At 40.7% G+C, this 14,831-nt stretch overlaps 1 pseudogene; it reads left to right on the top strand.

The window, feature by feature from the left end:
* Positions 1 to 4,906: 4,906 nt before the first annotated feature.
* On the top strand, positions 4,907 to 5,972 carry LOC101642182 (annotated as a pseudogene).
* Positions 5,973 to 14,831: the final 8,859 nt, after the last annotated feature.

Genomic DNA, 14,831 nt, shown 5'->3' on the forward strand with positions numbered 1-14,831 from the left:
TTATCTTCAGGTCTTTAAGGCTGCAGGTGCTATATCTTTTGATAGCTGGGCGCCATCAGCTTTCTTCACCACACTTGCTTGTGCACCCATTGTCTGTCTTCAGTGACTTTAGGTGTTATACCTTTTGGTAGCCAAGCACCATCCGTTTTCTTCACATTTTTTTGTGCACCCATTGTCTTCAGCGATTGTGCCAGGCAGGTGAGCATCTCAGACTGCCGAATTGTTAGAACAAAGTGTTCTTGTGTTGGGGGAGTACTTGTGCAGGGGCCCACTCTCCATCTGGTTTTCTTAATACTCAACCTATAAGTATATGTGCATAGATCTATTTCCCCCTCGTCATATATAAATATATTTATATCTTTATATGCCTGTATTTACATCTCTCTGACTACCCTTTGCCTCCTAGTTCTTTTCTCTATTTCGTTGTACTTTCCTCTTGCCCCACTATCATGCTCTGCCTTCATTTTGGGTTTTAGACATTCCTCTAGGTTACATTGCCCTTGATCCAGCCCTGCAAGGCCTCCTGTACCCTCCTTGACATTGATTTTGGATCACTTGTTGTTCCCTTGTCCCTGTGCTGATTAACACCCTCTTCCTTTCCCTCGCCTCTCCTACCTCCATGCTCCCCGGATCTGTCATCCCGTTGTTCTCTCTTCTGGCTTGTTTATTCCACCTATCCCTTCCAGGTAGACATGCTATGTACCATCACCAGACTGAGTGCAACAAATCAACAACAGAAAGTAAAACAACGGCTACAACTACAACATACACACACATGCATACATATATAACCATGTGAATAGTTCAGGGTTTATTTGTTTTCCTTCACATGTGCTTTCCAGTCAAGTCTGATGGGGTGCCATGCCCCGGCATGACCTCTATCCTATCCCTGGGGACCTCACCACTCTGCTCCCCCCGCCGCTCTGATGCATGCCAAGGGGCCTTATTTTCATTTCAGCTGACTCAGAGGGCTTCTCTCTCTCTCTCAAACCTTCTCTGCACAGTCCCCATCTACCCAGAATTCACCCCCCATCTCAGTTATTACTCTTCTTTATATATTTCCCTTTCAAGATTGGGGCGGGGTGGGGGGGACACGGGCACGAAGGGCTCTGCTTCCCCACAATGTACCAAACATTTTAATCTTTCAATTCCCTCACTTGACTCTATGTTCTTTTTTGACAGTTATAATAGCTTTTATTTCTAGATGCCAGTTTCCAGCACAATGACTGAAACACAGTAATAGAGGCAGCAATAAATAGATAGAATATTATGGTGCTAATATTGTCTTAGGTATTTCACTTTACATATGTTAACTTCATCCTCACAACATCACTGTAGGAGATACTGTTTGTCCCCATTTTTCAGAGGAGGCAACTAACGCACCAAAAACAAACTCACTTCCCTCATGTCAATGCTAACACACAGTGACCCCTTGTGGGTTTCTGCGACTGTAGCTGTTTACAGGAGTAGAAAGCCCAGTCTTTCTCCCAAGGAGCTGCTGGTGGTTTTGCACCACAGACCATGCAGACCGCAGCCCAATGTGTAACCACTACACCACCAGGGCCAAAGCACAAAGAGGTGAAATCATTTTCCTACAGTCACACAGCTAATGAGCACTAAAAACGGAATTTCAGCTCAAGTAGCCTGATTCCAGAGACTGCAGTTCAGAATACTCTTCATTGTCTCTTTCAAAAATAACAGATGTGTGCAAATGTACTCAATAAATGCAGGATGGATGGAGTTCTGCAAAACATCTCAAATGTTACTTACTTACAATTTCTATGACTGAGAAAATATTAGTATATACTTTCCTATGTTAGTTTTCCTTTTAATCAGTTTCCTTCCTTTGAAGACTAAATAAATAGGGTCTGAAATCTGACTAGCACAACACATGGGTGTATGAAATGCATGTTAAATGACTTTTCTTCATACAGAACAATGGGCTCAATATTTTTAGTGAGTCATGGGCCTGGAACGGCCAGTTAGAGATATAGGTTACTAATTTTACCTCGAGGTGATCATTTGACCTATGATCACACTATTAGTAGTACACAATTAGTTTGTACATCAACACACATACAATCTTTTCCCAAAGCAAGGTCACGTAAAACGTAACACTAACTCCAAGAAAGAAGGCTTACTGGTGCAATTTCAAACTTAGCTCTCTAGAGGTACACAGATGACTGTTGAAGAGCCCTGAGGTGGGAAATTCAGTCACCAGCAAATATATGACCATTTTGACCGGCCTGAGAGCAGACCTTGGCCCAGAGAGCCAGATCAGACATGTCCAAGCTTACTGTTTATTATACCATTGGGGGAAGTAAGACTTGTATTCAAGAGCATTTAAATTCAGGAAGAATTATAATCTATAAATAACTAATACCAGAGAAAAGAGCCCAAGACAGAGAATGAAAGAAAAATGTGTGTGTGTGTCTGTGTGTCTCCAACACATTACTTACCTATAGCCATTGCATTATGACTCTTGGTGACCCTATAGAAGACTTTCAAGCTTGTAAATCATTCACATATATTTCACAGAAATATATTTTACAGTATATATATATATATATATATATTTCAGAGTTGTAAATCTTTACAGGATCAGAAAAATCTCATCTTTCTTCATGGAATGGATTCGAACTGCTGATCTTATGGTTAGTAGCCCAATGAATACCTGACTATGCCACCAAGATTGCTTAGGAACTTCCTAATCATATCTCTCAAATAGCAAGTGGCTACCTCAGCTACTTTGGAAACCAGCTACAGCTGGCTGTAAATGGACTGCTATATCCAAAATATTCTGGACATTTGTGTCTCTCCTCTTCATTATAAAATTAGAAGACTTTGGTATGGTACTACAAAAGAAGACCTGTATTGGGGATAGACGAACCAAACTCTTATTATTCCACTAATTAAAAATTATGGACTTGGGATAGTATGTTTGTTTTAATTTTCTTACTTGTAAAACAGATTAAAAGCCTGAAGAGCCCTGTGGGCATAGTGGTTACGTGTTGGGCTGTGATCCACCAGGTCAGCAGTTTGATCCAGCAACTGCTCTTCAGGATCAAGAAGGGGCTTTCTACTCCCATAAACAGTTAGGGTCTCAGAACCTCACAGGGGCAGCATTACCCAGTCCTATAGGGTCACTATGAGTCTGCATTGCCTCGACTGCAGTCAGTTATTATAGTTATCCCTAATTCCTACCCATTCATAAGAATTAACACATATGTGAGAGAAGTAAATGCATGCCAGAGCAGAAATTATTTTATATGTTGTAAAAATTGATACATAAATTAGCATAACAAAATGAATCCATTCATTCATTCTTTTATTCCTCGAATTACAAGAATCTGCCAAAGAACACGTACATCCAGATTCAGAAAACAAGCCCTTGCCACCAAAGGGCCTAAGCAGGAAACAAATACACATTTAATATACAATATAGAAGACTAGTAGCTACCAATTCTACTACTATGGCATGTACAGTTGATTCCTCTCCTTGCAGATAGTAGTAACGTTCTACCAAGTCCCCGTGACCACTGAGTTAACAAGTGTGAAACCACTGCTCTATAGAACATACCGGATCAGGGCCCGAGTGGCTCTGGTCACACGTTCAGGAACCGTTCATGCCTCAGTGATGTATGCCTAAAGGACATTTCTCCATAAGATACAGCAGAGCTTATTGGGTCTAGGAACACTAGACAGCTCTTCAGCACTACATTTGGAGGCCATATTAAGCAGCAGAAATCATTTTCAAAAAGCACAATAAAAGCGCAAACAATGGCACTAGATAGAACACAAATAAGAACCCTTGTTTCTAGCATGAGAGTTCAAATGAAAAGGGAGTGCAGGTGCTGTTCTACCTCAGCTGGGAAAGCAGGTGAAGGGTACCTTCAAGTTTTCATCATTCACAGAAGGACTGATGAAGTAAAGTAAGACATCGTTTGGGAGCACAAATTATAACTATGGAACCAGCAAATAATGAAAATCAAATCTTATGTTCACACATAAGGGACAGAATTTTTGTAGTTCAGAACTGTGTGAACCTTCAATGTCAGGTGAGTACGTTGGTTGGAAGGGGTGGTGGTGGAAAAGGGGGTGATCAGTTGAGACCTTAGAGTTCAGTCACGGGCTTACTGAAATTATGGCCTTTAGATTTTTTTTACTTTCTACGTTTTAATTGCCACTGATGCATTTATTAATAAATCAGCATGAGAAAAAGGCAGGAGGGAAATTGGCAGAGTGATTGCTCTAATCTGAATTAAATTTGCCTATGAAAATTCCTTATACTTCTTTCTTTCTATTCAGCACAAGTATAGAAAAAAAATCCAAAAGGTAAATTGGGACTACATAACAATGGAAGAGGCTGGGTACCACAGTGGTTAAATGTTCAGCTGCTAACTTAAGATCAGCAGTTTGAACTCACCAGCCATTCCACAGAAGGATGCAGCGGTGTGTTGTTATGAAGATTACAACCTTAGATATGCTATTGAGTAGCTCTACTTTGTCCTATAGGGTGACTATCAGTTGGTATTTGACTCAAGAGACAATGAGTTTGGTTTATTTTTATATGTAGTAATGAAGATCAAAGAGTATAATCCTTCAATATAGATTATAACTCAAATTAAAGAAAACAACAACAAAAAAATCCTTAAAACTGGACCAGTAAGCAACATCAGGATAACTGGGGGGAAAGTCAGAGGTTTTCAAGGATTCTATTTTACTTCCATCCACAATCAGTGCCCTAGGAAGCGGCAGTCAAGATATGAAACTTCTATATAACACCTCTTTAAAGTATTAATAACTTTACAGTATTAATAAGCGACGCCTGCCCACTGTAGTGACTCCAGGATGGGCAGCAGTGTGTCAGGAGGGGGAGAGAGAGCCGTGGGTATTTCGCACAGCCATGAGGAGCGGCATCTTGGCCAAGATCACAGAGATGGAAGCCGAGATGGCTTGAACTCAAAGGAACAAGGCCACAGCTCACCACTTAGCGCTGCTCAAAGTTCATTTGGCTAAGCTTTGCAGAGAACTCATTACTCCAAAAGTTCGAGGATGTGTATATGTTTGGGGGGGGGGGGTGAGGACTGGCTTTGATGTGGTCAAGACAGGTGATGTGAGAATTTGATTCATTTGCTTTCCACCTGGGGGGAAGTCAACACTGCTCAGTAAATGGGCAGGGGTATATCTGAGATGGCAGCATGTGAGTTTACTACTCTGACCACTGTGCCTGGTGCCATCAGATATAAAGGTGCCAAGATTCAGCTTCTCGATCTCCACAGAATCATGGAGGGTGCCGGGGATGGCAACGGTAGAGGCCGAGGAGTCACTGCAGTGGCCCGCATCTGTAACTTGATCCTGATTGTTCTAGATGGCCTGAAACCTTCGGGATATAAGAGGATAATTGAAACAGCAAATCCCCTAACATGGGCTTTAAGACGCAGGGCAAGGGCATCATTAATCTCACAGCCTCCGGTCCTCAGAGTAGAGAGCATTCTGGCTGAATACGAAATTCATAATGCTGATGTCACTCTGCGTACCAATGCTACAGCAGATGGCCTTACTGATGTAGTGGAAGGAAACAGAGTCTATATCCCCTGTATCTATGTGTTAAATAAGATTGATCAGATCTCCTTTGAGGAACTGGATAGCATCTACGATGTGCCTCACTGTGTACCAATCTCTACCCACCATCTCTGGAATTTTGATGACTTTTTGGAAAAGATCTGGGACTACCCAAAACTAGTGAGACTTTATACTAGACCCAAAGGCCACTGACATTATACTTCTCCGGTCATGCTGCCAGACTCCAGGACAACAGTGGAGGATTTCTGTATGAAGATTCGTAACAATCTTAACAAAGAGTTTCAATATGGTCTGTATGGAATCTCTCTGTGAAACGTAATCCTCAGAAAGTGGGTAAAGATCACACGCTGGAGGATGAAGATGCCATTCAGATGGTGAAGATGTGAAACCCTCCCATTTCCCCCCTGGCAGGCCAGCGCAGCAGCACCATTCCCCGTGACTAAGGACCCTGCCCAAAGCCCCTTGGTGGCTCTGGCAGCAGCAGGATCAGAATTCAGGGGAGGGAAATGGAAGCTCCTGAACTGGAACCTCTTGTCTGGGTGTCACCTTGTATGTTGACCTGCATAAAGGACCTGCTCTGCCTGCTCAATAGATATAAAAGCCAAAAATGTCGTTTAAAGGAGTAAGGTGAGCCTTGCCCAAGCCATGGTATTTTAAGAGGCTTCATAAGTATGTGGAAGCTGGACAATGAATAAAGAAGACAGACGAACTGATGTGTATGAATTAAAGTGTTGGTGGAAAATGAAATATACCAGAGGCTGCTAGAAGGACAAACCTGTTGTGGAGGCAGTACAGCCAGTATTGGCCTTTCGTGGCTCCACAGGAGAGAGGGGACCATATCGGCTCCTTGGTTCTTATGCGTCAGACTCTACTCAATGTCCCTGGTTTCCCAGGAGAGGACCAGCCTCCGGAGAAGGGTACCAAGCTTGGAAAAGAGGAGGGTCAACAAAAATGAGAAGAGTCTCAACGAGATGGGGAGACACAGTTTCTGAAAAAAAGTAGACTCAATCATAGCAAAGACCTCCAGTATGGTGCCAAGATGGACAATTCCCTTCAGTGGTGCACAGAGTTACTATGAGTCAGACCCCGCTCGAAAGCATCTAACAATAACAGGGATGTCACTGCCCGTGGCTACCTTGAAACCATATTGTACAATTGAGAGACCATTCCTACCCATAGGGAAAAACAATACTCATAAATAAGCTTATCCCAATGTATCTAAGTCAGAAAAACTTCCTTACTGTTAGCCAAGGTCTGATTCATTCTGATGAATGACAAACCCCCCTATATGGCTATGAGACAAACCCCCCTATATGGCTACGAGGGATGGAAAACCCAAAACACCTGTGAGTCTTACAGAGTTAAAACAACAACCAAAACACTTATTCCTAATGTCAAGAAGTAATCCAATCGGATGACAAAGATTTTTTTTTAAAGGAAATGATCTTGGTTTTTGTGCCTTTTACTTGGTTACAAAAGAACACACACACATACACACACACACCCTCAATCTAATCCACTCACTGTGGGTTTCTGCGACTGTAACTCTACAGGAGAGAGCCTCCTCTTGTTGCTGCAGTGAGGCTGGTGGTTTTGACCTGCCTCGTGGTTAGCAGCCCAACCCATCACCATTAGGGCACCGAGCCTCCCGCTAGCCCCTTTACAGCAAAGCTGTGCTGCGTAACTTGTCTGAAGCTCTGGCTGTCAGTGATTTTGCGGCACTGGAGCAGAACCAGCCCTGTAAAAATATAGCTGTGCAGTGTGTTCATATTGTCCAAAGCACTGAAGATATGGATCAGGACATATAAGGCTTTTTGTTTTAATAACTTGGGGGGGGGTGTGTTCTTACAAAACTTTTGACAATCCATCATTTAATTGTATTAAGCACACTTGTACAGATGATGCCATCAACATTTCTAGGATGTTTACTACAATATTGTAATCACCTCAGGCTGTACCGGGGACGGGGAGGCCAGGGGTGGCACACCTGGGGCCCACAGGTTATTTGCAGCTGATGTGCTCATATCTCGACTCCTCTTCTTATGTTTCCACTTTTGAACCCTCAACTCAAATGTGGGAGTCTTAAAGATTATGCTTATTTCTCAATGCCCAACTGTGGAGCCTCAGCCCATTAGAATCCCATGATGCTCTCTTCCTGGCAGTTTTCCTAAATGGTGCCTTTAAATACTCTCACCAAGTTCTTTAGCTACTTAATATAAACTACTCAGATGCCAGCTAATATGTGAGACTGTGTTTCTTCCCAGATGTTTCGTATTTTACCATCTAAATGTTGGAATGCGTTTCTACGTTCTCTCACTGGGATTTGGTCTTTTGTTTGTTCGGTTATTGTATTTAGAACCATTAAGAAAGTGTCACTTTATACCAGATATTTCCCTGTGTGATGCGGTAAAAAACCTGAAATGATTGCTTCTACCCTTTGAGAATGGAAACAAAGAAGGAGGTGAAACTATAAAGACAACGATAGCATTAAACATTATTGCCGGGTGCCATAACGAGCCAGTGCCATTCGCACCAGTGTTCCTATGTCTGAGCCCATTGATGCACCCACTGTGTCGATCCATCTCCTTGAGGGCCTTCCCCTCCGTCACTTTCCCTCCACTTTCCCAAGCATGACATCCTTCTCCAGGGACTGTTCCCTCCTGACAATACGCCCAAAGTATGTAAGACAAAGTCTGGTCATCCTTGCCTCTAAGGAGCACTCTCGTCTTACTTTTTCCAACACAGATCAGTTTGTCCTTTTAGCAGTTTATGGAACTCTTTTTCTTATGGTACTCTTTTTCTTCTCCTGCACCATGATTCAAATGCATGGATTCTTCTTCGGTCTTCTTTATTCAGTGTCTAACTTCCACAGGAATATAAGGCAATGGAAATAAGATCCCTTGAGTCTAGTGCACTTTAGTCCTCAAAGTGATATTGTTGCTCTTCAATACTCTAAAGCAGGGGTCCTCACACATTTTAAACAGGGTGTAGTTCACTGTCCCTCAGACCCATTGGAGGGCTAGACTATAGTTTTAAAAAAACTATGAACAAATTCCTATGCACACTGCACATAACTTATTTTGAAGTAAAAAAACAAACAGGGCAAAAACACCCGGAGGGTCAGATAAATTTCCTCCGTGGGCCGCATGTGGCCCGCAGGCTGTAGTTTGAGGACTCCTGCTCTAAAGCCTCACAAAACATGGTCCGATCAGTGCGGAAACATGAATAATGTCAGGCTAGAGAAATCTAGCACTCAACAAGAAAATATTATTTAGGAGTAGGGGAGATTCGTCAAAGATAGTACATGGAAATGGTTGTTGAATAAGATGCATGAAAATATCTCCCCACCCCCCAAAAAAGCATGAATTCACTATAGTATGCTGAGTGTTTGCATATTAACATTAAGTGAGAATCATTGTTAGTAACAGACTCAATTGGTCTTCTTATTATATCTTGTTTTTTTACAGTATTTTCATATTGGTTCATATAATATCTAGAATTGCTAAATTCAGTCATTTACTTGTAGAATGATAAAGAAGAGGTTTCTGAAATAAGTCTGAGACAAAAAGATTCAGGGGCTCACTAAGCTGTGTGACCTTAAACTCCACAAAGGTCAGGCCTCTCTCATTCATGCTCATAAGACCATGAGTGGGCAGAGATTGCAAGACTGGTTGGATGATTTCTGAAGTATTTTAAATTCCAAACTCTAATTTAATTTAACAGTGATTTATTAAACACCAATTTAGTAAAAGATTTTATGGCTCGGGTCACAAACACTTCAGTACTCAAAGTGACATCTTTACTCTTTAACACTTTAAAAAACCTTGTGCAACAGACTTGCCCAGTGCAACATATCATTTGACTTCTTGATTACTGCTCCCACGAGTGCTGATTGTGAATCCCAGTAAAACGAAATCCCTGATCACTTCGATCTTTTCTCCACTGTGATGTCACAAGAAGAACTGAGGTTTGCTTTCCCCGAGCCATGGTACTTTCGCCGCCTCTAACCCAGTGAAAGTTGGATTCATATAAGGAAGACTGAAGAAGAACTGCTGTGTTTGAATTAGGTTGTTGGCAAAGAATACTGAAACTACCATGCACTGCCAGAAGAAAAAACACATTTGTCTTGAAAGAAGTTCAATCAGATTGCTCCTTAGAGGCGAGGATGGTGAGACTTTATCTCACATACTTTGGGGAGACCAATATTGGGGCGGGGGGGTTCATATTTGGTAGTTGGTGAAATAAAGTAAGGCCCTCAATTAGATGGGCTGACACAGTGGCTGCATCAGTGGGCTCAAATATAGCAACAAAGGTGAGGATGGCGCAGGTCCAGACAGGGATGCATTCAGTTGGGCATGCGGGTCCTCCACGTGGGAACAGACTGGATGTCATTGAACAACAAGTAAAAGGCATTATATTCTACTTAAGCATATCAAAGATAAACATTATACCAACCGTGATCTCACAGGTTTACAAGATACTAGGGAGTGCACGAGAAATCGTACACCTAAAATATTGTCACAAAACATGAGAATGATAAGAAATGTATAAAATGCATAAAAAGTCTGCGTCAGTTTTGAGGCACAGCAAGGAATCCAGCTGAGTAGAGGGTATATGAAGGGGCTGTTAGGAAACAAGCCCATAAAGGCTGGCTAGAACGATCCTTTGAAGAGTTTTTAATGCCATATTGAAAAATCCCCATGCAACCATGAACGCTTCAAAAATTGCAAAGGTGACATTGCAGATGACGGGGAAGAGGGAGGGGCTGCTCAGTAAATGGGTGAGAGGTGGGTTGGTTATTCCCAATAAAGAGCAGCATTGAATTCCTAACTTCCACTTCATGCAGCAAATCATCTATTTCAAATAAAGTAAATGAAAAAACAGATATATAAAAGACCAACGGGTAAGATTTCAGAAGAAAATGTAAGCAAATAACTTTAATGAGGTTTAGGAAAGATTATCCAAGTACACAATACAAAAGAGCTAAACTTAAAAAACAGACTCGATGACTTCAAAATTAAACGTTTCAGTTCATGAGACCATAACTGTGTAAATCCAGCTCACCAAAGGATATTATAAGCTAATTTTTAAAAGAAGAGGAAGAAGCAATCTTCAAACTAGAACATAAAATAAATAAATAAAATCACATGAAATGCATTAAGGATTAGTAAAAAGGAAATCATGTATTTTTCAAACTCTTAAAATTCAAGGAAAACAACAGTAAAATGGGCAAAATATTTTAGTACATTTTCCACAGAAGAAATATAAACAGCAATGAAATAGATGAAAAGATGCAAACCTTATGAGGAATCAGAGATACAAAACTTAAGTCCCCACAAAGAAATCATATTACACCCAATAAGTTAGAAAATTTCAAGCTAGGAATATCAAACCATGGCCTCATCTCAAGTGAAAGAAATTTGTATATGACTGAAAAATAATTTGGCATTATCTTAGCAATTTTAACATTTCTCTTCTCAGGCTCCAATCTCCTACTAGCTATGTGAGAAATACTTGAAAATGTATGCAATTTGTTGTGTTCCTATAGCAATCTTCATAACAGAAAAAAAAGTATGAAAACAACTCAAATTTCTGGGACTGCAAAATGAAGAATTATGGTATAGTCACACTATAAAATATTATACTTCAGGGAAGTAAATCGACTACAAAAAACAAAAACAAACCCATTGCCATCCAGTCAGATCTGACTCATAGTGATTGTATAGACAGAGTAGAACTTCCCCACAGGGAGTCCAAGACTTTAAATCTTTTCAGAAGCAATCTTTCACATGTTTTTCGCATGGAGTGACTGGTATGTTCTCACTCCTGGCTTTTTGGCTGACAGCTGCACACTTTATCCATTGTCCCACCAGGTTTTCTTACAAAGATATTAATCCCTCATAAATATAATTTATGCTGCAGGGCCTTAAAAAAAGGGTTAAAAGGAAATAAGAAATCTCCATTGGTGGGCCTAGTGCGCATCTCAGAAGGAAGAGATATGGTACAACCTCTAACCCTGTGACTGTAAAAATCTCTTGTATAATCACCTTTTTATTAATATCTTAGCAGATCTTCCACCCCAGCAAGATAAGTCTACCTCCCAAAAGGCCGAAGGATTTCACAACAGAATTTAATTTTACTGCCATAAGTCTACATATCAATTGATATCCAATGTGGAAGCAGAAGATAATCATGAGCAATTACCTTTATCCCTTCTACTGACACTATACTATGATTCTAACTCATAGCGACCCTGTAAGGCAGAATAGCACTGCTCCTCTGTATTTTTGAGACTATAAATCTTTATGGGAGAAAACAGCCTGAGCTTTCTCCTATTGAGCAACTAGTGTGTTTGAACTGCAAGCCTTCTCATAAGGAGCCAATGGTTCCATCCTCGGCATGATTAGAGCTTCATATATAATGTGATAGGGATTTTCAAATTGTTTTGTATAAAACTCAAGCAATGCATAAACAATGCATACAATTAAGGTATTCATTAAATCAGTGGTCCTCAATCTTGGGTTTTCAAATTGATAGTCAGTTGAACTCCTTCTTTTAAAAAAAAACAGTATTAAAAAAAGAAGAAAAAACACCTCTCAGAGATTCTGATTTAGTTATTCTGGGATGACAGATCCTGGGCTTCTTGAGAATATCAGAATTAAACTATTTCCCTTCATTCCCTCCCTCAAATTATACATATATATATTTTTACAAACCAGGGTTATGTTAAACATTTGGTGCTCATCTTTCCATCTAATGTGTTACAGTAAATCTGTTCAAACACGCTTTAAGTTATTCAACATCAGTTTATGTTTTAGCGAAGGGGATTCAGAGGTAAAGCCCACACACATTCAAAACATCTATTATTTTCTCACTTAACCCTGATGACAATATGCACATACTTATCTTTCCATGCATATACACAAAACAATTCTGGGTTATGACCAGGGATTGTGAATATTTAAAACCTGACCACCATTTCCAGGAGCAAGATCCTTTACTGATAATAGCTAAAACTAACCTGTGTATTTTGACACTTAATCCCTGAGAATCAGATGTTTTCCACACCCCATGTGTCTGACACTTTCCTGGCAAGGTGGCTTCAACATGAATATTCAGCATTAGAAAGACGCCACCCTACAAATTCCAGCTCAACCATGGGGATTTTGCTTTGCAAGTTATCCTGGCATTTTTAAAGATTCAAATTCAGAGATTCCTTAATATAAAGAACCACAGGACAGGCATCAGAAGAAGCAGCTGAAGCTTTTAAAATTCAATATCAGCCACTGTCTCCTTGGCTGCAGATTTGTGCCCTTGAGAGGGTATCATTTGGCATATTGCTGCCAACGTCAGAACCTTTCCTCACAGAAGCACAAGTCCCAAGTTGCACGCTGAAAATCTGCTCCACCTAGTGTTTTCTAAGTGACCCTGCAAACATTGGAGTCACACCACTTCGTAGGGCAGGCCTGAGGAGCCATTCAAACTGAAACGGGCCAACTTCTGACCCAGTGCTGACGTGGCGCAACATTGGCAGCTCGAACTGATCTGAAACACGAAAATCCCTGCAGGGTAAAAGACTTGGTGATCCGCTTCTATAAAGACTGCAGCTAAGCAAAGCAAAAACAAAAAACGAACCCTATGGAGTAGTTCTAGCCGACATAGGGACGCCATAAATTGGATTGGACTCAAAATAATACCACTTTTTTTATCACACTCGAAAACCCAGTTTTAAACTAGAAAACGAAACACATAGAAGCAATTTACGTATCCTTATCAGAGTTAGTGGCTATGTAGCGAATTAAAACAAACAAAAAACCTCAGGGTGACCCATGTATGTCAGCATATAGCAATTCTCCATCGCTATTGCGTTGTTCACAGGTGCAGAGGAATAAACCGGTTGCTGAGTATGTACCTGAGAACTTAGCCACTCTCCTGACCCAAGGTTTCCTTGTGGCATATAGGATGAGATAATTTACTTCAAGTATTCTATTCCCATCGAAATGATTATGAGAGCAGGCTCTAGGTCAGAGAAGTTCCCCACAGGGGTTCCAAGGCTGTAACTTTCTGGGAGGGGAACACCTCCTTCTCTCACAGAATGATGGGGTTCAGACAGCCAACCTTTGGGTTAGCAGCTGAGTCCTTAATGACTGGGCCACCATAGCTGGAGCCAAATATAAGCTTCTTTATTCGACCTCATGACACAAACACCACATTGTATTCAGGGAAATGAAGTGAATATAATATTTCCTATGAAGGTATTTTTTAAATCATCACATTTAGAAGGCTGATAAGTTCTACTGGACTCAAGAGTAAACTGTGGCGGTCTGCTTCTTTAATGATTAGAGCTTTGGGAATCAATCGTATGAGGCACTCTACTCTGTCCTGTAGGGTCACTCTCCATTAGGGCAACAGGTTTAGTGTTGAGCTTTACGAGACTCATATTGAGCCAATGCATTAAACCAGAATGTAGAATTTATGTCATTGACCAAAAAAAAGCTAAAGACTCACCCTTTCATCACACAAGTACTAAAAAATCTTTAATTCAGATATATTTTGCAATATTAATCAGTTCTGCTGCACTGAACTACGGTTAGTGGGGCCCTTCAAGCATGGCCCCAGCATTCTGTGATTTAGAAGGGAGGAAAATCTATCTTATTTCAAAGATATTTTAGAAAAGATGCAAACATTTTAAGTAAAAGAAAAGCATCCTTTAACAGAAGAATAAAATGGTCAATGGTGTTTAGTCTTCTTGTATTATTCCCTGGACTTCCTTTGTGCTTCTATTGATTAGTATTATGTATTATTATAAGCCCGAAAAGGATAAGAGAAAAAAAGAACAGTGGGAAGCTGAAAAGGTGAATTTTGGGGCAAACACTTACATAAACGACCTCTAAAAACCACGCAAACTACTTAGCTTCTCCACTTGGATGTTGGATGTTCACATGTAGATTCGGGCTTGGATTTAGACATTAACATAACTGTGTGTGACCTCCTCCCTGGGGGACAGACAACCGAAAAGTGGGTGAAGGGAGACATCGGACAGGGAAAGATATGACAAAATACCAATTTATAAACTATCAAGGGCTCATGCGGGAGGGGAGAGCGGGGAGGGAGGGGAAAAATGAGGACCTAATGTCGGGGGTTTAAATGGAGAGAAAATGTTTTGAGAAACGATGTACAAATGCGCTTTACACAATTGATGTGTGTATGGATTGGGATAACAGTTGTATGAGCCCCTAATAAAA

The sequence above is a fragment of the Echinops telfairi genome, unplaced genomic scaffold (assembly GCF_000313985.2).
Source record: "Echinops telfairi isolate 266 unplaced genomic scaffold, ASM31398v2 ScPeMD7_9;HRSCAF=40, whole genome shotgun sequence".
Taxonomy (NCBI): Eukaryota; Metazoa; Chordata; class Mammalia; order Afrosoricida; family Tenrecidae; genus Echinops; species Echinops telfairi.